Genomic DNA, 23,785 nt, shown 5'->3' with positions numbered 1-23,785 from the left:
TGTTTCAAAAAAATTTTTAAATTAAGTCATCATTTTAATAGGTTTGAGCATTTACATAGTGTTCAGGCCTATGTCACTTCAATTCAACTTTCAAATTCTCAGGAGAGATTAATTTATACCGGAAAATATGTTATGACATATTCACCAAAAGCAAGTGGGCAGCAGTTATTGTGATCTCTATTAAGTACATAGTAACAGGAGAAAGGTGCCGGACAGAGAGCAATGGAAGACACAGCCTCTTACTTCTCTTCTACCACAGCCAATACAAGCAATGTGGGTAATAATCACCATGCTGAAGTTCCAAAGTAGACTTTATTCTGGGTAGTAGTTTGACTCTGGGTCATTTTCATGCTCATTCAGTCTTTCTCCTAATAAAAGGAAAGCAATGTCAACATGAAAGTTCACAAAACCTTGATCCACTACAGACTTGATGTAGGACTATAGAAAAGCATTTTAAGTCAAATCTTCAAAGGTACCAGCCCAAATCAGTACTAATTAGTCACCTATCACATTTTGAAGATATAAACCTTCATCCCTTTGCTTCTTTTTCTCAGATGTAAAATGAGGATAGAAATATTTACCTAACCATTGGAGTTTAACTGTAACGTGCTCTGACAATATGATAATACGTGCATGTAAGTATGTAAGGCTATTCATAGTTTTGACTGTAGTCCCTATGTCAGGAAAAATCAGTTGGGAACTTACTGCAGAAATGAACAAGATGAGAGAGCTAGCCATTGCCTGACATCATAAGATGGCATAAGTTTTATCACACAGCTTATGAAATTCATCTGTAATGATTTAGCTATATCACCATCATAAAAACTCCAGGCAGTTACCTAAGCTTCTCTTTTGCAACTAGAATTTGAAGTTGACCTGAGGTTAGGAAAGACTGTGTCATGGTTCAGCCTTAGTTGGCAACTAAACACCACGCAGCCGCTCGCTCACTCCCCCCACCCCTGTGGGATGGGGGATGAGAATCGGAAGAACAAAAGCACAAAACAACAACTTGTGGGTTGAGATAAGAACAGTTTAATAATTACAGTAAAATAATAATTATAGTTATAATAACTATTATGATAATAATAACAATAATGATAATATAATAAAAAGGAGAAGGGAAAAAAAAGAAATAAAAATGATACCACCACTCACCACCCGCTGACTGATGCTGCCTGTCCCTGAGCAGTGATTGCCGCTTCCCTCCCCCGGCCAGCCCCTCCCAGGTAACATACTGGGCATGACGTTACATGATATGGAATATCCCTTTGGCCAGTTTGAATCCGCTCTCTTGGCTGCGCCCCCTCCCCTCCCAGCTTCTTGTGCGCCCAGCAGAGCTTGGGAAGCTAGAAAAGCACTACCCAGCAGCAACCAAAACATCGGTGTGTTATCAAGATTGTTTTGATACTACGTCCAAAGCACAGCACTATGCCAGCTGCAGTGAAGAAAATTAACTCTATCCCAGCTAAAACCATGACAGACTGGGAGTCTTGTAGACTGTGAGAAGTCAGGGGCTGAGAATACTCTGCATTTACCACTGTGCGTGCGTGCATGTGCAAAACTCCATCAGGTTGAACCAAGAGGTAAAACACCTCTTTTCCCAGCCCCACATGCCTCAGAAGCCCTATTCTCAAGGACTGTGTGGACTCTTTAAAATGTATTTATTGGTCAACAAGCATTGGATAACATGTAACAAGATCATCTTGCCTAGATACAAAAAGTGATATAACTGTGTAAAGGAACAACAGGTGCCAATATTACTTGCTCTACACACAGGCTAGGCCAAACTATGCAGATTACAGTATATAGGGTAAAATAATAGTATATAAACTGAGAGTAAATTCTTGAGAGAAAATCTTAACCTTGAGAAGTTTCCCTCTCCTCCTTCCTCTCTTCTTCCCTAGGAGACAAAAGAAAGAATGTGAGCCTAGGGGTAAGAGGGAAGAGTGGAGAATGTACTGTTTATTTATAGAAAACATTACAGCTCAGCATAATTAAGTATTTCAAAACTCCACCCTAAATTCCAAGGAAAGGAAAATTGCTGCTTCCTATGGAAATTGTCTCTTATTAAATTCTGCCTGTATTTTAGTCTGGCTTAGTGTAGTTTTGTATGGATTTTTTTTTATTTTTAAATTCTCACCTGGTTTTGAGTCAAAGTGTAAAAAAGGGAAATCTTTAGAAGGTAGAGCTGATCAGGCAAAGGTTTTACACTATCAAGAACACTGATATTTCAAAAATATTTTCATCCTATTTTGCTATGAAAATGTAATGATTCAAAGATATTCCCAGGAATACTTTCCTGAATAGCATGTAATTCATGAGAGAAAGAAATGAATCCTCATTTGAGCACTTACATGTCTAAGAAGCTCCACAACTAACTGGTTACAGGATTAGCCTTTCTCCATCCCCTTCACATGTAAATTATTTATATTAACTCAAAAAGCTCCACAGGAAACAGCTTCCCTCCCTGAAACTGTGTTGGTGAGTGGACTCACTTGATCTGTAAAAGGACAAAGGCCAAATTTTCCATGCTAAAAAGGAATATTTGGAAGAAGGTATCTTACAACACCATCTGGAAGAATGTCTTGACTTACCAGATATTCTAGAGTGATCTTATTGCTTTTTACTACATTTCTCTCTACTTTTGGACCTTGAAAACTTTTCCTTCTGAACATTTCATTCAACCAAACATGTTCACATAAAAAATTGCAAGTTTTAACTCAGGGTTTTTTTTGTTGTCGTGGGGCAAGGGATGGGGGTGGGTTTTTTTTTTGTTTTCTAAACAAAAATTTATGAGAAAGAAATCAGACTAAATGCATTAATGTTCTTAAAACCTATTTGTACTATCAGTAGTTTCTGTAATATTTTTTCTTCATTTTTCTAGGAGTTATTCATATCATCCATGCAATGCTTAGGGAGGAACTCATATACGTGAGTCAGTATTCAGCATGAACTATATTATTCATATAGACTATACATTTGCCCTAGAGAACAAGCCTGGAAGCATTTCATTATAATGCCATACATGCAGTTATGTGATGGGAATATACATGCAGTTATGTAGTGGGAATATGATAAGACAACATTGGTAGACAGCCAACAAATCTTAGTTTCTCTGATTCAAGAAGGAAGAGTTATTAAAATACGAGATCCAAACTGTACAGTTAAACATTTTGCTTTTCTTCCCCCAACTAGCTCACATCCTGCACTGTCTCTTCGTTTCCCCCATAGTCTGTCATTTAAAGTCCTCAGTTCTGATCTCCTAATCCTATCAGAAAGCAGAAACTCCATCATCTTACCCTAGTAGCTGACCATATCCCTCCAATTTAGAGTACCAACTTTTTCAAGTCAATAGCAGCTAAAAAATCCAAAGGCACATGAAGAAGAACATTAACAATTTCAGAAGATCAGCAAATGGAGAACTTCTTCCTTTCTATCTTTAGCTTTGCATTATGTAGTGGAAGAGTACCAGAAAACTTGGAATGTAAAAGTGGTGGACATTATACAACAAAATCCTTGTATTATTATAAATGCTGAATATGTCTCCTGTCAGTGGAGGTTTTCTACTGAAGAAGCACATGTTTACTAGAGAGTCCTTTGTAAGGACAACTTAATCTTAAAAGAGCCAAGAACTGACATTATCAAGATTTGTCATTCAGTAACTTGGGGCCTTATCCAAAGACCCTTGAAATATAAGAATGTTTCAGTTTATTGACATCAGAGGGATTTGGATCAGAAGATCGTGGCAAATCTGACTCTACAACAGCTCTTGAAAGGGAACTGAAAAAGTCTCTCTTATTGAGAGATATATATATATATATTATATATATATATAAAAATCAGAATGGCACAAAAAGGAGTGAAAGGTATTCCTGAGGTACATATGTGCTTTTTAAATATCTGATGGCCTAAAAAAATGAGGGATTAATAACATATACTTTCAGAAAACTTGAGTTTACTGGGAAAACCGCAATGTAGTTTAGCTTTAATTTTGTCTCCCTGTCGACTACAGAGCCACATGCATCCTCAGAAAACTTTATCTTGTTTTACCCATTTGTTGAATAAAATAAGAAGAAATGGGATATCTACCTCCAATATCAAAAGGGATATAAAGGGACACAGAAAACACACTCACATGCAGTATCTGAATTTTGTATGGCCTAATCCTACCACATATGCCAGGCCCCCCACATACTTTCCCTCTGAAACTCTGCAGAGAGAGTTGTGTTCTTAAACACCAACATTGCACCCTTTTCTAATAGTATAAAAGCTGCAGTAATGATCAGCACCAAGCAGAGGTGAAGTGACAACTGTCCTCACTACTTTGCTCTTGGAGACCTTTACAAATTATTTTCTTTGTCTGCAAGAAGCCAAACATCTTCTCACAGTGGGGAGGCCACAGCTCTGCTGCTCAGCCTGGGGCAGGCAAGGAATCAGGCTCTCCCTCTGGGCCTATTTCACTTCACAGAAAGGCAGGAGAAGGATACAAACAGCAGGTCTGCAGCATTTTCATCCTGACCATGACAGCAACGGCCTGTTAGTTGCAGAGACCTAGGAAACCCAAGTCAACTAGGGAACCTGCACTCCCATTTACATCAGAAAATTATCTCTTCAGCTCTCTTCAAAAATGGGATTTCCCTCAGCATTTTAGACATTCAGCCTTTCCACGCCCTATGAGACAGGAAAGACAAAATGATCTGTATTATACCAGAACTAAAATTCAAGATCAGGCCTGAATATCTTCTTTGCTTTTCTGAGTTTATATTAGGCCCTTATTACTAGCATGTATTTACAGTGGCCTGGTAAACAGAACAGAGGACATAGCACATGGTAGTGATTTAAACTGTGTCATTAGCACATGGCAGGGGGGGAGGGCTTTACTAGTATTATTCACACATACCATACAAATTCTTTAAACAAATAAAAAGCTGGGGAGGGAGGGAGAGAGGGAAGGAGGGAAGAAGAGACCTATACAACCCCCAAATTTTCCATGCTCTCACACTCTTTTTGGAGGGCTGGCTTTTTTCCCCACAATATGATGGAGTCTCTCCTCTTACCCAGCTCATCAGAAATTCCTCTCGCACTGCACACACCGAGATGTCATGCTGCCTACATTTCAGTAAGATCCTGGCAGTGTGCAAGCACCTCTAGAACATGTACTGAGGGCAGAGAACATCATCCCATATATTTTTTTAATAGATGCAATCACTACTTCACATGCAGTATATCAACCCTTTGTGCCTATGAATTCTTGACAGAAACAAGTATGGTAATGAACAAAGTCCCAAGTAGAGGAGAGAGGGAACACAGGTATCACAGGTGGAGAACAGGATGCCTTGCCCTCTTTAAAAATTTAATGATGCATTTTTGTGTATGTTGGAGTTACACAATGAAATGCAACTCAGAAGAAGTATTTGTCAAAGCTCAAGATGGCGTACCAAGCCATTAGTAAATCTGTGTTCTCACCTCTCTGCTGCTACATAGCATAAGGTAGTCTGCTGTGCTCTGATGCAAGCAGCACTCATCTGTTACATTATTTTCAAGGACACAGGTAAAAACACAAAGTGGGGGGAGAGTACTGGAAGAGGGTGACACACATGAAGGTGATTTTATATTGTTTAATAAACATGACACACTTCTTGAGTCAATCTAATTTGTCAGTTTTTTAACATGGTGCTGATACACAAAACACGTTTCATATGGATTAAAATTAGTAATGCTTCACATATATTATTTAGTCATGGCTTTCAACAATCTTGTTGACAGGTAAATAAAATTACCTCTCTTTTACTATTAGGAAACCTGAGGAAAAGTCATTCAGGATTAAATTTACTCATCAGAAGACACAAATATTTCTTCAGTGAGTTCCCTAACAGACCCAACGTGTCCAAGATCCATTGACTTCAGTGGTCCTTTTAAAATAGCAAACTCGTTATCTCGAGCTATAAAGCAGTTCTAAAAGCTAGAGGTGATGGCTTCATTCAGATCTGTGTCAGAAACATAATTAAAACCTAGGAACCTGAGAAGACCAGATATCCCAGAGATACACAGGGCAAAGCTGATCTGAAACAGTTTGGGCATTTCACTTACAAACCATTCTACCATAAAACCTTTGCTGAGCAGGCAGTAACAGGCCCTGAATAACAGAAGATGACAACCCCACAAGGATGTGGGGCAGACTCAATAGAATGTCTAGATATTCATATGTCACCCAGATCTGCAGCATGTAAGAGAATTGATTTATTGTCCTAACAGCTCATGAAGTAGAAAGAATTACTGCTTAGACAGGGAACTGAAGCAGGGAGAGAGAACAACTGGCTTCCTTACAATCCCACAGGAAGCATACTCTGTTTAAGTAGACTGCTGCATCACCCACAGTTTCCAGGTTAATTTTACACAGAGATTAGCAGTTTAGCAGCTCCCACAAGTGTTTTCAGCAGCAACGTATACCCTGTTCTCCAGGATTCAATCCCACCTTAAAGACAGATAGCATAAAGGAGCTGAAAGAACTTTTGAAAGACACAGGCAACAGTCAGCTGTCGAAGCCAACTGGTGAAAATGAAGTGTTTTCCGAAGTCTCCTCAATATACATGGAATTGGAGCACAAGAGGACTGGAGGGATTTTAAGCTTGACAGATATGATGTAGAGGAGGAGAAATTACTGCTATCTTAACATAGCTCATTCCTGAAGGATTTTTGGAACTGGAATTTAATCCAGATACATTTCTTACCAGAATTAACACCACCATGCACAGATAGACACATAGTAAGTACATGTCCCTTCAGTATTAATAAATAAAGAGATTAACATCAGCTTTCCACCCCCATCCCCATTCCTACCTCTGTATCTCCAGCCTGCATCAAATTGACAAGATTTTTCTTTCGATTTTTAGAGAATATCACCTGAAGACGTGTGGAGGGAAAGGAGTCAAGGTGAGAAGACAACTACAGAGTCAGAATGCAGAACACAGTGGTGTATTTAAAGACTTAGTTGTAATCCCCTAGTGCCACCTTTGGTTGACGCTCACCATGTATGGAAAAGCTTACAGTCATTCCCAGGGAAGAATGAAGTTTCCTTTGCTTGATATCACCTCATCTGCAGTAAGAGAGTCCTCCTGGATTCCCTATCTTTTTTGAAGAGAAAATCAAACACTGAATTCTTCTACCCTCATGACTGAACTGTATCTCCTATTCCTATGCCATGACTCTGCTCCCTGAAGTGCTGGCTGGAAGAGGCTCGCTTGATTTTCGTGACTTAGCATTCTCATGCACCATGGGGACGAGGTACACACAAGGAACCTACTTTGAGGTGTTCACACAGTAATGCCTGAAAAAGGAGGAGAAAGGACCAAAAAACCCTTCTGTTGTTTCAGTTATCAGACATGCCCTGAGGATTTTTGTGTATTGTAGTCCACAGTTACAGCCACAAGCCTTTTAGGCCAAACCCTCAGAGTATGTAAAATGCTCCAGGAAAGTCGATGTACAATTTTAGCAGAGTTTCAGCAAACTGCTGATGCCAAGAATTAGGCCCAGGAGCACAACAAAGACAGTTGCTTAAACCTATGAATAAGTAGTGCACTTTTACCACCTCAGTATTATAGTGGCAATGGACTGAGAGCCATTCCAAACATGCATGTAGGTGGTCTACTTCACAATGCAGAAAAGAGAGAAGAAAATTAATTGAAAAGAAAATGAAATAAATTTATGTAGATGCACCTATATGCATAAAAATAGACAGATATGTGTATATATATTTATGCATATTTGCAAATATACACATGGATCCATATAAATACAAATATATATGTATATATGCAAACACAAGACACACAACAGAGGTATAGAATTGCTTCAACAAGATATAAAGAGTTAACTTTTAAAGCAGGCCAAAAGCTTTGTAGTACACAAAAACCAACCTGTGAAATATCAAGCAAAACAGTCATTAAGGAGCTCATGGGCCTGCCAGCTGCTCTTTTAAAGCTTCAAGTTAACAGTTGCTGAAAGAGGCCCTTCAGGCTTCCTTCCCTGCTGAGAGTCAGGCATACTTCCCTTCTAGAGAGCTTCAGTAGTCAAGATGTTCTTCTGTAGTGGTACTATTGTACTGCTGAAACAAATGGGTGTGCTTCACAGCTAGTACAACAAGGTATTTAGAGAGAACTTGCTTTTGCAAGATTATTATCCACTCTGTGTTTTCAGAAACCAGTTTGTGGTTTTTGCAAGAATAGTCATAATGTACTATGGGGTTTTCAGACAGGGTTAAAGAGTCAAGCACAGCTCCTCATCTTTCTTCTTCTGATCCTCCTCTTAGCGTTTTTAATCCCATAGTGGGGAAGAGGAAACAGAGCAGGAAAAATAGTATCTCTTTACTACTAATGTAGAGCAGAATATCATTTGCAGAATATACTATGTGTAAATTAGCAAAAATAGGGATAGTGCTATTCCAGGTGTGTTTTTTCATGTCCTGACAGAAACACCTTTGCCACCATTTTATCTTCTGGCAACTTCACTTTCTGTACCCAGATTCTTGTTCTTTGCCTTCTTTTGTCTTGAAGAAGTAACTCAGTAACTACACTGTCACTGGGTGCCTCACACTGCTACCATGCACTCAATTCCATCTGTTTTCATTCTTACACAGTGCTGCTGCAAAATGTATCATAAAGAAGCCTCAGACTATTTTACTTGGTGCCCTAGTAATAATGTTCTCTTTTGTAAGCAGTTGAGAAAGATGACAGGTTGACTCTAATCTACTCCATGCAGGTGCTATTTGAATGTTAATTATCCCTAGCTAAAAATGCAACTTTCAGGCCAATCTTCTTTAATTTTGAACTTAAGATGGTGAATTTCATATGACGAGATTCACTCTGGTGACTGTAGTCAGCTAATAGAGACATCCAGGTTAGGATATAATCACCAGAAAGAGCAGATTATTCATCTCTCTTCAGTGACTGTGAGTAGGGCTCTGTTAGGGGCCTGAAGTTGGACCAGGTGAATCTAGGCTGTATTTTCTAGTTCTCATTTGCAGTGAAAGAATACTGCTCAAGAACAGTTGTCCCCTCAAAAGGAGTTCTCAGGGAAAGTGGAACTTGAAGAGGACTCCGGTGCTGTCAGTGGCACGATGGAACATGAGAGATGTGTTGTTACATTTTCATGATTGGTTATAGAGTAAGGGCATATCTTCGTCTCACCATCCTCACATTACCATAAATATTGCAATAGGGTATGGTATACAGGGAAGCACAAACTGTAGTGCCACTAAAGCACTGTGATTCATGGCAATTCAGGTGCCACAGGGTACTTTATTTCTCTGTCAATCACAGGCAACCTACTCTAAGGTACCTCACACTGACTGTAGTGATGCAAAATGTGATCACAGTCAGATACAGCTGAAATGTACTACAGTAACTTGTCCACTTCATCCTTAGGTGCCACTGCTAGATCCTGTATATGAAATACAAGAGGAGGGGGAGGAATAAACTAAAGCCAGTTTATAGTAACTGATATTTCTGGACTATAATCTTGGCATCTCTTTAAATCCATTTATAATTGTTTGCTACCCGTTCCTGAATATGAATAGGCTATTTCACCCATGAAGTGTGAGTGCTAAGTTCCTTCCGCGGTTATGAAAGATCCATAACTCAAAAAGGCTGCAGGCCAGAGTGAGAAGCAAAGATTAGTCTTTTTGTTCTCCAAGGAAATTGAAGAATCATAATCACCCTTCATGGATGAGACAGCCTACTTGTTCTTTGGTTGTATTTCTTCTAAATTAAGCTTTTTAAAAAGGGATTGCACCATGGCATCAGACAGTAAATAGAAGGTTGGTGATAGATCTGGATAATTACTTCTCTGCGGCTTGTTAGATAAGCCAAAACCAGTAAAAAAAAACCAAAAATTATTGTGTTACCAAAACTATTTGGATATTTCTTTTGGTCATATTTTCACCAAAGTAAATAACAAAAGTAATATTGAAGGAAATGTCTTGTTTGACCAGACACAACATATATGATTTAATTTGGCAGTATATTTATAATTTAATTTTTAAGACTAAATTCAATCCAACATTTTATTGACTGTTAAAAGAATCACCAAACCATCTTAGTCTAAAAGGGACATAATGAGAAATGAAGCAAATCTTTGAAAGAACAGCAATGTGAATATCAGAGGATATGTAAAACTGGCACAGTCATGGAAAGATAAATAAGTACAATGTAGAAGAAGCAGAAAGGAACAAAAATGCAGAAAGGTGGAAACACATAACAGGTTGCACACTTGAGTCTGAGGCTATTCTTCTGCCTTAACTCCTTTGGGCAACACTACATTAACCCATACAAACCATCCACATCACCTTATAGGAACTCACACAGGGATGCTGTCAGGATACCTAGTCCAAAGTCTGGGATGTAGCACTGTCCTTTCCCTAGGGTCCACTAGGGATTGACAGCAGAAATCCTTTAAGATGACAGTGCAGACAGCTCCCTGTATGGAAATGCTATCCATGCAATAAAAATCAGAGGCAGCTAATGAATTGTACTTACCAGACACTTTTGACTTTGTATTCTACCTATTAATCCATTTCTGCCAGAAGTATTTTGAACATGTCGAACATCCAAGAGCTGCAAGATGCTTAGGTTTATTTTGACACCTTAACAGGTTTCCTCCTCCCCACCAACATCCTCTGTTACATTTCCCTCCCCAAGTTACATTGGCCCCAAATGCTGAACAAAAAAGATCGAGCACTGTGTTTAAAAATCAATATTATGCCACTCAGCAGACCTAGAAATGGGAGCTTTTTCCTCTACTGATTAAATGTTGCCAACTTTCCAATGGGTTTCAGAGTATTTCCTTCCAGCCCTGAAGGTCCCAGGATTTTAAAGCAGTGACATTTTAACTATCCTTACAGGAAATGCATATTTATCATGTGAACACATTTTAAAACCTCAGGGAGCATATCCTGAAATGATATACATAGCTTTTACAGCACAACAAATCAGTTACTGTTAATTGTACTATTAGTTGTACACAGTCAGCTAGGTCACCTGTTTACTTCATTTGGCAGAGGTACTTGCATTGAAAAAGATCAGGACTTTACTGACATATATACAGAAAATAAGTGTTCCCATAAAATGTTGAGATATTTGTAAAACAGTTTATTTCCCAAATCATCTATTAGCTGTCGTATGAATGGCATGAAAGTTCTTTAGCCAGTAATAGTACTGAAAAGAGCACCGGCAAATCTGTAGCCTACATTTCCCCTTTATTCCTTCATCTTCAGCTGTCATTTCTTCATTAGTAACTTTAGAAAGCTTTTACACTTTAGGTGGAATATCTTGGTCTAATTTTTCCTTAAAAGTAGATTAGTATTGGAATTTAAAAATAGAGGTAGAAAAAAGTATAAAATAATATTTACATATATGAGAAAAGCATGGTAAAAATAGAAAAATATTAGGAAAATCCTCATTTTTACAGCCTTTTATGCTCAGTAAACAGCAGAACATTGGTAGCACAAGAAAACACCTCTCAGCTCAGCACAGTGTTTTTCTATGTGCAGCAGAACTAACAAAACTTAGTTCCTTATAGGTTTGTGTCGTTTACTGCTCCCAAACAAAATATAAAATGGCTGAATTCTTTCTGCCATCTTCTCTCTGGGCAATAATTTGGGCTTCTTTCCTCGACCTAGCTACCACTTTTCAAATTCTAAACCACTATTACAGTTAAGTGAAATTCAAACATGTATTACTCCAAATAAAATCAAAATGTTTTGCTTTAAATCTTTTCCATTTGACTTCACCTTGAAAGGACTTGTAGTTTCACTGCTTTTACCCTCAGTTCCCAGAAGGAATTGGGACACGTAACTGCCCTTCACTTCCCATAATGCATTTATACTAAAATTATACTAAATCTCAGGTTGCTCAGGGGAAATGCATTAGAGATTATATAATAACCGCCAGCCTAGGCAATAAGCACAATCTATTTATTTCTGTTACACACTGCTCGCTGCTGCATCAAGCAAAAATACGAAAATTCTAACATGGAAATAAGATAGTAAAACATCTCAAAATTCTTTAATTTAAGCTATTTTTTCTCCTTCTCCCTATTAGTATTATTATTACTAAATATTTATCTCATCTGGATATTAAGGCTGAATTTTTCTGTATTTCTTAACCAACTCAGATTGGTATGAAGAGCTCATTTTCTGTTCATAATTCCCAAAGCTGTCTTGACTGGATATAGACAAAGAATTCAAACACACCTTGCAAAATATTTTGGAAGTTTTCCAAGTTAGTCAAGGATTTCCTCAAGATAAATCTTCAGCCTTTTGAAAAAGGGAACAAATGTAGGCTTTGTATGTATGTATTACATACAGATTGTGGATTTCTGAATGTCTGCGCCAACATTTTTTCAAAGGCCTGCTGAGATATCCTGGAAAAAAAAGATCTGAGTCATAATTTCTGTATTTATTTCCTTTCTCCATTTAGCATAAACTGTAAGTAATAATTAAGAATTAATTCTAGAACTTTTATTTTTATGAAAGACTCTCAAACTTTAGTAAAAACTAGAGCAACTCTAGTTGCTCACTGTCAAAGCTCCTTATTTGTGATACCTCAGCAAACTGTAGTGGAAATGATCGTATGATGAAGGTTATTATTCTTTACTTGAAATTATAAACAGGAGCAGGTTATTTCCTATGAAATAAAAATCTTGCAAGCAACCCTAAAAGATGTTAAAAGGGTGTGAAACAAGGTGTTAATCATTTACATTCTTCCTCCCACAATGTATTTCCTAATAGAGTATTTTTCAAGGTTACACCAGACATCAACGATATCGGACTTAGGCCCTAGGGCAGTAGACTACTATGCATGTTACAGAATGAAACTTATTGTTATCTGTATGTATTGGGAAGAATTAAGAGTCTCGATTCACTTCAGGCACTACTTGCCAGACCTTCTGCAACCAGAGCATAATATTTTTTAGATGACGCATTTTAAGTTTGTGGGCTTGAAGAAACATATACCTCAGGCAAAGGTGCACATAAAGTAAAGCACAACATCTCATCTCATTAGAGGACTATATTACTGAATCCAACCACGTCTTCCTTCTGTCATGCCTTTTCTTAAGATAAATATCCATGTTCCAGTCATAATGGGTCAAACAGTTCCTAAATGTGACTTTATTCAAATCAAATATGGCCCACATAGAAGTTCAAGCTACTAGCAGCATTTTTTATGAGAAAGTTTGATTTTCCAAGAGCCATATGATATATGAATTTGATGAACAGATCACAGGAAAATGTTTTTTGTTAGCATATGAACACAATGATTAGCAGTTAACTATGTCTAATTTTCTTCCAAGCATTTCCAGCTAAGTTTTCCTGAAAGAAGTAAATAAAGATGTAAAGATGAAAATTTCTTCTGAAATCATGTCAGGACTTAACATTTCTAATTTTCTCCTTACCATTTATGAACACAATTACATCTGCGAAAAATAATGAATTAATTTTACATTCAACCTTCAAATTCTCCAGACTGAATTCTCTTAGGCACCCTACACTGCTTTGCTCAAGACCACTACATTATACTGACAGCCCTGCTCAACACCACTACATTATACTGACAGCCCTGGGAAGACCAACATTGTATATAACGGCACAGAGCAGCCAGTTGGTATCTTTAATTAGGCACTAAATATTCCTATATCTAGCTGTATCAGGATTACAGGACTGAGTTGGACATTGATCCCATAATGTTACACACACAGAGCTTGATTTATGTAGGATGCAGCCTAACTGTCACTGACCTATACTTTCTATGCATTCCAACTGTGTAAGTCAATTCCATTTCAACACTATCAAGCAAATCAGTTTTCACTGCCTTTTTATAAGGAGTCAGAGTCTCAGTTAATATAAGATGTATTTCTGATTATTTCCTAAGAACACATATCTCTGATTATCTTGGATGATATTTTCCTACATTGCTTTACCAAAAGATACTTGTCTGAATTTTATCTACCCATCATGCTTTGCATTGGTTTACTTTTAATTTATATTCATGTGATTACTGTCATAATTTTATATACACATATATAAAGCATAAATGCTTTTACAGCATTAACAGCACAATTCCATGCTATATTTGTTACATGAAACACTTCATAATTGTGATTGCTAAATGCTATGAATTTAAGCTTTCCTTTCCCTGAATAGAATCAGAAAATTCAATTATATATTTAAAAACAAAGTACTACTAACAGTTTTAAATAAAAACTGCATAGCACAGAATACCTGTTGTCAGCATCAGATGCATTTTACTTTTGTTTCAGACTGTTAAAGCTTGGTTTTAAAAAGGTAACGGGTTTTAAAGGAATTAATCAATTCCCAAAGGTCACTCCTGTGAAATAGTACTATGCCAGCCATGAGAACATTAAGCTTGAAAAGTTAAAGGATTTAACAAGAAAGCTTTATTACTGAAAAGTAATTCTTGGCTGTTACTGTGATAATCTGTGTGTCAGACACATATACACAAATACATCCATCCACAGTGTTCATACACTAAATTTCCATGATCAAACCTCTCAGTTTGGAAGCAGAAGGGAGGCCAGTGCATGTTTCACCTACTCCTATTATAGGGGCATGGATTTTCATGCAGTAGTTAATCAGAGAGACAGCGCAGGCCTCTCCTTCAGACAGAACCCTTTCCTGCCTCTCATACCTCACCACAGTCTTATTTTTTGTGCTTATCTATTTCCAAGCTCATCTACTCAGGCATCTTGTTCTGAGCACCACAGTTCCTTCCAATCCAGTTTCCTTGTCCAGCCAGTCCCAGCTCAGGCTGCCCCAGTAGTTATTTCCTTCTCCTTACACGGATCTAAATGTAACCTCATCAATTCCTTTGTCATTGGGATCCTGATCATTTCTGTTTTGGAGATTGGCAGCTTCTTCCTTCTGATATCTGAACTTCAGCAGAGACTGCAGCCACCCAAGATAAAAATGTCCCTGTTCTTATCCTACTTCAGTGGAGCTGAGGTATAGAAAGTTCAGTCTTGCTAGTTATTACAGGGTGTGGGGACACACTTGAGTACACCTTTGAAATGCACAACATATAGCAAAGTCTGTGTTGCCACAGTTAGAAAATTAAAGTTTTTCTCTCTTCTCTTAAAGGTAGTGTGTTAATGCTCTACTGCTGCTGCTGCTTCCTAAAAGAAAAAAAATAAGATTTAACATTGCACCTCAACTCCTCACTGCTTTTGAGCCCTGAAATTTTGATGTTGGCCTCTACCATTAAAACAACAGAAGCAGGTGAGTATTTTGGATATGGAACATTATTTCAGCCTTTCTTGAGGCTGGAAGAGGATAATGGACAATGTTACACAATCAAGTGGTCAATAATCCCTACCTTATTTTTTATATTGCAATAGCACTTAACAACTTTAGCCGTGAGGCACTGGTTGGTCTTCTGCTAACACACATCAATACATTACAGTTTTAGAATTGTACAGGTCTGCTGTAAACATATTCTTATAAATACAAAGTGCTGGTGATTTAACAGCTATCCACTACCACTCCCTCAAAGCTCAACACCAAATATTTTAATAATCCTAAAAGAGCGCAGAACAGATCTTCACTTGGCTGGTGCTACAGAAGAAGTTGTGTTATCCTGGCCTAGGCATTGTTTTACCAGGCAACACCTAGATGTATTTTTATTTGCTGCCCTTTGGGTCAAAAAAGTTCTAGTTCAACAGCACATGCTGACAATTAACATGTTCAGTAAGGCCCACAGGAAAAGAATATTAATAGGTAGTTTGGAGAATCTGTGACGTCATTTAGACTCTTGCAAAGGCAAGACTTCCACATAACTCTCTTTCCAAGTTATTGATACTTGCTAGTTGAATCCCAGCCTCTTATTTTGGGCAGTCTCCAATACAGCTGATGTTATGGTATGACTGCAACTGTTCATTCCTGCATCACAACAGTTGTGAAACAGAGGATTCTTCAGAAATGCTATATATACTTAAGAAAGCATTATGGTGAACCAAGTTCTCTTCTTGTGCAAATCTCATTACACCAGTCAAGTATCTTTGTGCTCATACTGGGATTTGGCCTATGTATTAGAAAAGTTAACACACATGACTAAAAAAAGACAATAATGAAAGTCTGCCCTTATTCCTGCAGATAGAACCAAAACATTTTCTTAACCCCTAAATTCTGTTCTCTTTTCAGAATAGGCAATTGTAAAAGCACAAAGTTAATTCCAAATCATAGTTTTGCTATCACAACAAAGGCGTTTCTAGACACAAACACGGAGAAGGCTATTTGTGCCTAATGCTCTTATTACTCACATACACTAGCATATTTCTTACTGCTTGTAAATGTTGAGTAACCTGTGATACTAAGTATGTAAAATTGCTAAGGTATACAAAACTAGGCAATTTATACATAGTTCAAGTACTTCACTTCTAAATTCATTACGATATATTCTGTAAATCACATGCTATCACTTATTAAAGAACAATGGATAGTTGTCAGAGGTGGTAGCTATAATTAAGAAATGTTTCTTTAGTGCAGAAAATTCATGTGAAGTTTTATAAGAAAATACCACTGGACATGTTTAGCTTATAATACTGACTTTAAAAGGTAATGAAACACAGAGAGGAAGGTGTTTGATTTGTTCTGGTTCATTTTTATATTAAAAAGGGGGAGGAAAGAGTTGCATGAGTTACTTGAGATATGTGGTATATGAAGTTTATTTCCCAAACTACTGTAAATTTTTTTTAAGTTAGCAGTGTCATAAATCAAAACTGCAGAATACATTTAAAGTGTCTAAATATGCTCCCAGTGCAGACTCTAAAATAAGTTTTCCAAAATCTATATGCTGAGCCGAATCTATAAATCAATCCCATTACACTAAAGATTAGAGTTCAGTGTTAATGTGTGCTTTTTAGTTTGTCTGCTAGTATCTTGTCAGGAAAACTAAGTAACACATATGTTTTACAGATTTCAATTAATACTTCACAGATATAAATTAGGATTAGTTTTAAATTATGCAGATTTTACATCATCATTTGAGTCCTCTTGCTGAAGGTTGTTGTAGAGATGCTTCACTGGAATATATTTTGCTGTTACCCTGTGGAAAATGCAGGGAAGTGCCAGGGAGAGAAACCAGCAAATAAACAATAATGTGGAGCCAGCAAGCCTGGCATCTGTGATATCTAAGTACCCAAAGCTGAATTGTGAAATTAGTCTGGTGAAGCAGCATGGGATTTTCTAGTTGGGCATCCCAACCATTTTAATCTATTCTAAAAGTCTCTCTCTTGAGATCCAGTCATTAATATTCTTTTATTTCAAGCACAAACTGAGTCCTTGATTCCTGAATGTTCCCCTTTGAAAGAAGAGGGAATATCCTGTCTGCGATACCCATAGCAATCAATGTCCTAATTAGTTAGGATTCTTTCATTGAAAATGATTTTTCATTTTAGAAATGCCATTTCTTTAAAAATCAAAGCTTCTCTGCAGAAATACATTACTTTCAAATAATTAAGGTCTGGCACAAATTAACTCAGGGCCTCTGATTAGCTGAAGGCCTAATGATTAAGGCACTTCCTGAGGATGTGGAAGATCCAGCTTCAAACCTGGTCTGCCTGATTCAGACCAGGAATTTAAATCCCCAAGTCTCTCACGTCCCCAGCAAATACTCCACCTTTCATCTGGGAAGCCAGCCCTTCTTTTATCAAGGGATATTTATTTATACAGAATAGAGCCATGCCAACAGCAAATACTTTGAGGTATTAATCCCTAGCCTGTTGTAGGCAACTGTAGCCTATTGAAGAGCATACAATATGTTGATTGGGACATCCATATAGCATACAGAAGGCTGGGACAGCATTCAGCTGCCTAAATATGGCCCTTTAGTGCCATTTCAAATCCCTTGGTATAAGTCATCTTTCCTGCAGACGTAACAGAGAGAACTGCAGACCTGGAGTGTCCGGCTGGAGTGATAGTGGAAGTCACATGAGAGAGTTCAAGGCATGTCCAATGGCACTAAGTGCCTATGTTTAGTCAGCTAAGTCCCACTCTGAGTTCCTCATGCAACTCTGAGTTGTGCAAACCAAGAGCTCAAAGCTGGATCACCAATGTCCTCTGTGAATGAAGTGAGTTAGCTGCACACTAGCTGCTCTGAATAAACCTTCTTTCAAAATCTCAGCAGATCTCAGTTAAATTTCAGTTAGAAACATACTTTTTTCTTTCTAAATGCTGAAAACTTTGTGGGATGGGAACACTATCAATCTGTTAGGTCAAATAAGTCTAGAGACAGGTGGTCTACTGTGATCTCTTTGTATGGGTACGAAGGGAAGCTAATAGCAACACCCTCTTTCAGGGTAAGCTATTAAAAATTGTCAAGGGAGTTCTAAAGCAGAAATCAATCCACTGCACTGTGGATCTGTAAGTTTTCTAATCTACCCAAAACCAAAATACATCTGGTTTACTAGGCTAGGCTGCAGGTATGCACTAATAATAACTGTGTTTCATTGCCTGACTGGCATCTCCACTCTTTTTTTCTCCAGGACAAAATGACCTAAAACAGTGTGTCCTTGAGGACAGAACCGCTGTGAGTTCTCTATGGGATTCCTATGGTATAGTTTACTACCATTTGTGTCATTCTGTTTAATTTGCTATTTCTTCCTTACAACATGTGGGTAATAATCACAGCAAATTTATTCCCATGAGCTCCTTGGACAATTAAAGCTATTTGGTTATTGCCACCTGCCTGCTGTTTCCATTAATGCAATTCTCAATTTTTTTTTTTTCCTTCCTGCTTCTCACCCCAGTAAATTCTTTGCCCAGTCTTGACACGTTGTTGTGGTGCAATTAATGTTAAAATGCTGTGGATGGCATCTGTCCATGAATCCGATCATTCACTTTGCCAAACATTGCTCTGTCATATGCAAATTTACTTTTGAGAATTTATGAAATTTAGCTTTTTTTTAAATATATAGTTTAAGGGAAACATGTACCTAGTGACACATTATACTATTTTGAAACAGAACCTGAGTAGCTTTGCTATTATTTAAATCTATAACCATTTTATTCTGATTGTCTTTGTGATATTTACTAAATCACCTGCTATGTCCTAACCTCTCTGTTAAATACACTTATGGGAGAGGAAAATAGGTGCTGTATTTATCCTTTTTTTTTGTGTTATTGCTGTCATGTCTTTAACCTTTTATTTCTTGGAATATTTTACTTTTGCTCCCCTACTTCTCTAGTTCACTATAAGCTTTTTCAGTTCTGCATTCTCAAATAAGCAGTATCATATAGAACTCCTATGTTGTGATCTCTCTTTCTTTGCAAAATCAAACTGGCCACTGAATTTTGGGGAGAAGAGGGGCAAAAAACAAGATAAGGTCATGGATCAGAGAAGTAAAGACTGAAAATGGAGTGATGAAATGAAAGGTCTCAGTCCCAGTTCTGTTAGGGAAAATTCAAGTTTTGCTTTATACAGCAGCTGGAACAAGAGGGAATCAGAAACTGATTTCATCTTTTAAAAATGCATTCAAGCAGAACTAGATTTACTCATTAACCTCCTCTATCTGCTATGTTGGCTACAGTCAGATGCATGTGCTATACATAGCCTTGGTTCTCCATACTAAATTACCAAGATTGTGAGGTTTCAGTGGGATAAACACATTGCAAGAATCTGGTGCATCATTCTGATAATCACAAATAGCTGATTAACTTACTGACATATTCTAATGGACTCACTAACTTGTCACTGCACAAATAGGAGTTAATAAGGTCCTTCATATTGCAGGAGGCAATAAAAAAATCCAAAACTATGAAAATAGGCTTGATTTTATTCATTGCTAATACTCATTTTTCAGGCAGGCAAGGCAAGTTTGAATATGAAAATATTTAGAACAGCCCAAGCACAAATATGGATCCATGTAACTATCCTGCAAACTGAATATGCATGCAGAACGCAAATTGGACCTGCAATAGAGAGAACAGACATCTCCAATTCCAGCTATGTTCCCCAAGAAACATGGCAGAAAACTGATGGGTAAAAGAAGCAGCAGGAGTCACCAAAAAATCGCTAATTTAGGAAAAAAGCTTAATCCATCTTTTTTATTTGCTTTGATTACCTAATGTTCCTCTAGATTTAAAACACCAGGGTAGAATTTCCAGACTTTGCAGATCATTTAAAGCTTAAGGGATTATCAAACCAGTCATTTAAAATGACATTTTCACTGTGCAAATATTTGTCTATTAAATAGGCTGTATGGCACAGGACCTGATCAGTCTTGGCAGTATTACAGGTTCTTCATACACTGCAAACCCCACTGTTTCCTCATAAAGCTGTCAAGTCTCAGTTTAATGAAACATATATAAACTCAATGATGTTAGCCATGTCTCAGCAAGCTAATTAATTTTGGTTATTTCCTGTTGAGTTCCTCCTATTAGGACTTTTATCAATTTATTATTTTAGGAGCACCCTAGAAGGTCTGCTGCCAGCATTGGGATACAAAATTGAAAAATAAGTTTAATTTTAACAGCCAAAACATTAATATATATAAAAAATACCTCTTGCCTGACCATTATTATATTAACTTACAGAGGATAGAAAATTAGGGAGCTTTAGTAAGAAGCATCTCCAAAATTACCCTAGAACCACTCGTTCTTCTTACTGTCCATGAATTCTTCCATGCCCTATGCTACAGTTGTCTGAGTTGCATTCCTTACCACGTCTCTTTATTTGTAATCAGAGCTGAGGGATTTTACTACACATACCACCAGACACAGGGTCTGAAGGATCTAGAAGATAAGAACAGTTTCAAAAGAATCTTAGAGTCATTTCATTTGGAAAGGACTTTTAAGATCATTGAGTCCAACCATAAATGTAACACTGCCAAGCCCACCAATAAACCATGTCCCTAAGCACCACATTTACAAGTCTTGTGAATACCCCCAGGGACGGTGACTCCACCACTTCCCAGGGCAGCCTGTTCCAAAGCTTGACAACCCTTTCAATGAAGAAATTCTTCCTAGTATCCCAACTCATCCAGTCTATTAACCTCCCCTGGTGCAACCGGAGGCCATTTTCTCTTGTCCTTTCATTTATTACCTGGGAAAAAGACCAACAACCACCTCGCTACAACCAACTTTCAGGTAGTTGTAGAGAGCGATAAGGTCTCCCCTCAGCCTTCTCTTCTCCACACTAAACACCCCCATCTCCCTCAGCTGCTCCTTATAAGAATTGTGCTCCAGACCCTTCACCAGCTTCGTTGCACTTCCTTGGACACACGCTCCAGCACCTCAATGTCTTTCTTTTAGTGAGGGGCCCAAAACTGAACACAGTATCGAAGGTGCAGCCTCACTGGTGCCAAGTAAAGGGGGATGATCACTTCCCTACTCCTGCTGGCCACACTATTTCTGATAAACCAGTTTAGGGTGGAAGCTGTAATCAGTCTTAGGAAATTAAGACTATTATCCCAGTTGTGTGGTACCCAGCTCAGAAGACAGATCACTACTATCTCTATTCTTTTCAGCAGAAAAGAACACTTCTACCATAATTTTGAAGTACTGGAAAAAGGTGGTGAAAGCAAGTAAATGAATATACAAAGCCAAGTATCTTACTACTGCTACATCATACATGACTCTTGCCCTCTGTAAAATCTTCAGCAATTATACTGAAAAGTTGTGTTATTCCAGAATATGTTCCTGCTGTTTTTTAATTTGTAATCTGGAAGGAAGGGCCTCTACATAGTGTTTCTACCAATAAACAAATTAGCTGATGTCTGCCATTAACTAATTACTTTAAAAAAAAACAAACCAGTGCACACAGAACAATAAACAACATTCTGTCAACATTCATCTGAGTTTCTGACTAAACTAACTTTTTTTCTGGCCAGTCTTACTCACCACCCCATATTTGCTTTCCACAAATATTCTAGCAACCAGTTTAACTAGCACAAATACTTCTGAAACAAGTACCTTTAAATGAATATTGGAGAACAGATCTGAAAAGTAAATTGATAATATTTGCAGTGGAAATGTGATTTGAAGCAGCCAAATTCATTCAATTGAAAAATATAAATAGATGATATTTCCAGGTATACAATGCAAACCTGAAAATTTGTGCACTGAATTTATGATGAATGCATTAAATTTCCTTGAAGATTCTGAACAGACACATTTAAATGCCTGAGATAAACAACCAGTCTATTCCCAGAACAATTTGTAAGGGAAGTAAAAAGCCAAAGATAATCTATACATTAATTCTATCAAGTTATTTATCCAGTCCCATTTACAATTCTAGTTCAGTTTAATGACCTCTGTAGAGAGTTTTGAACTAAAGGAAGAAAGTTTGCTCGAAAAGAACTTTGCATGTAATCACACTGTGGCTATTTTTTTTCTCCTGTGGCCCATGCGAAAAAATGACACTACTCCACACACACCAGAAAAACACAAACTGCACTGTAGACAAATGAGAGCTTTTATGCTCTAGTGCTAAAAGTACCAGGGAAGAGGGCTAGCACTAGCAGTGAGGCTCAGAGAGAAAGCTGTTAGAACTGATCTTATTTTTCTGCCAAAAGCATGACTGGGGGAAAAAAAAATCAGAGGTAGCAATAAACCTTCCCTCATTTTCCTTTACCCTTCAGGAGATTACTTTGATGGGCATTAGACAGCCCCCTGCAGGAAGCTCTTTAGTTCCTGTTAAGTCTTTTCACAGCATGTTTGGTGGAAAGGAGAGCTTGTGTTTGATGCTGTTCACGACTGTTGCTGTTGATTTTCTGAGGTTAAGAAACATCAGTCTGCACTGCTTTTGAGGGCTGCCAAAGTGAAGAGCTCACATGGGTGCCAAGCTTCTGGCTGCTGTGTTACAGCACATCCCCTTAGGCAAGCCTGCGTGCCAGGGCCAGACAAGTTTCATGTATCAAATACTCATTTGAGGATATTCAGTAGGTGAAACTGCTCTTTCTCCAAGTGATTGCATGTGCTTGTGCTAACATTGATTTAATAGCATCTCCAGATTGTATTTGGAAGTCCTCAATGAAATCTCCTCTCCTTTTGGACCTGCTGTTACAGCAACTATTACAGTATCTGCACCCAAAAGGGAATTCTTTCCCTCCAATATAGGCAGAATAGGTTTGTGGACTGTTGGGTTTTTTCTTTTATTTCCAGTGCCTACAAGGAAATGGGGTGTGGGTACTCCTGTTACACAGATTAATAATTTGGCACTATAATACAGTGCTTCACTAAGGATTGACATGCACTTTACAAGATATTCTCTTCTATTTTATTTAACAGCGCATCAGTGTTTTGCCTCTCTGCAATTTGCTGAGGTATTAGTTGAAACCAAGAATCCACACGGTCATTCCCCCACCTTTTTCAGTAAACCACGCTTTCTTCTGCTTGAGTTGTAACCATGTTTATCTTTCAGTTCTTCCCTCCAACTTTTCCTGTATGGAGTCAACTGAGTTTTGTTCCCTGACCTCTTCTCCATTTGCTCTCTGGTTATAAGTCTGTTCAAACAAAATCCGCCTCTCAGAGACTGTCATTACAAAATGAGCCTTTGCCTCTTTGCTATTTTTTACTTCCTTTCCCATTTCTGAAACTTACAGGGAGCTGATAAAGTCTGAGTCACTTTTATCACTTATCAGGGGTTAAAAAAAAATTCACACTTAATAAGCCTCCGCCACCTCCTTTGGTTTCCTATTTCTCTCCCTTTACTCAAGCGGTCTTTGTATTAAGTGAAAAACTACTCTAAAGCTGTCCTTTATGTCTACCAGATCCTAT

The 23,785-nt window shown here is 37.8% G+C and overlaps 1 long non-coding RNA gene across 1 annotated transcript in view; it reads right to left on the bottom strand.

Moving 5' to 3' along the window:
• Nucleotides 1-664: 664 nt before the first annotated feature.
• Nucleotides 665-23,785, bottom strand: part of LOC135314198 (uncharacterized) — a 188,796-nt gene continuing 165,675 nt past the window's right edge. Inside the window, exon 3 of the long non-coding RNA XR_010373646.1 lies at nucleotides 665-1,900. This is a non-coding gene — a long non-coding RNA (uncharacterized LOC135314198). The remainder of the gene's footprint in view (nucleotides 1,901-23,785) is intronic.

Source organism: Phalacrocorax carbo, chromosome 7 (genome assembly GCF_963921805.1).
Source record: "Phalacrocorax carbo chromosome 7, bPhaCar2.1, whole genome shotgun sequence".
Taxonomy (NCBI): Eukaryota; Metazoa; Chordata; class Aves; order Suliformes; family Phalacrocoracidae; genus Phalacrocorax; species Phalacrocorax carbo.
This window is presented reverse-complemented; position numbering and strand designations above follow the sequence as displayed.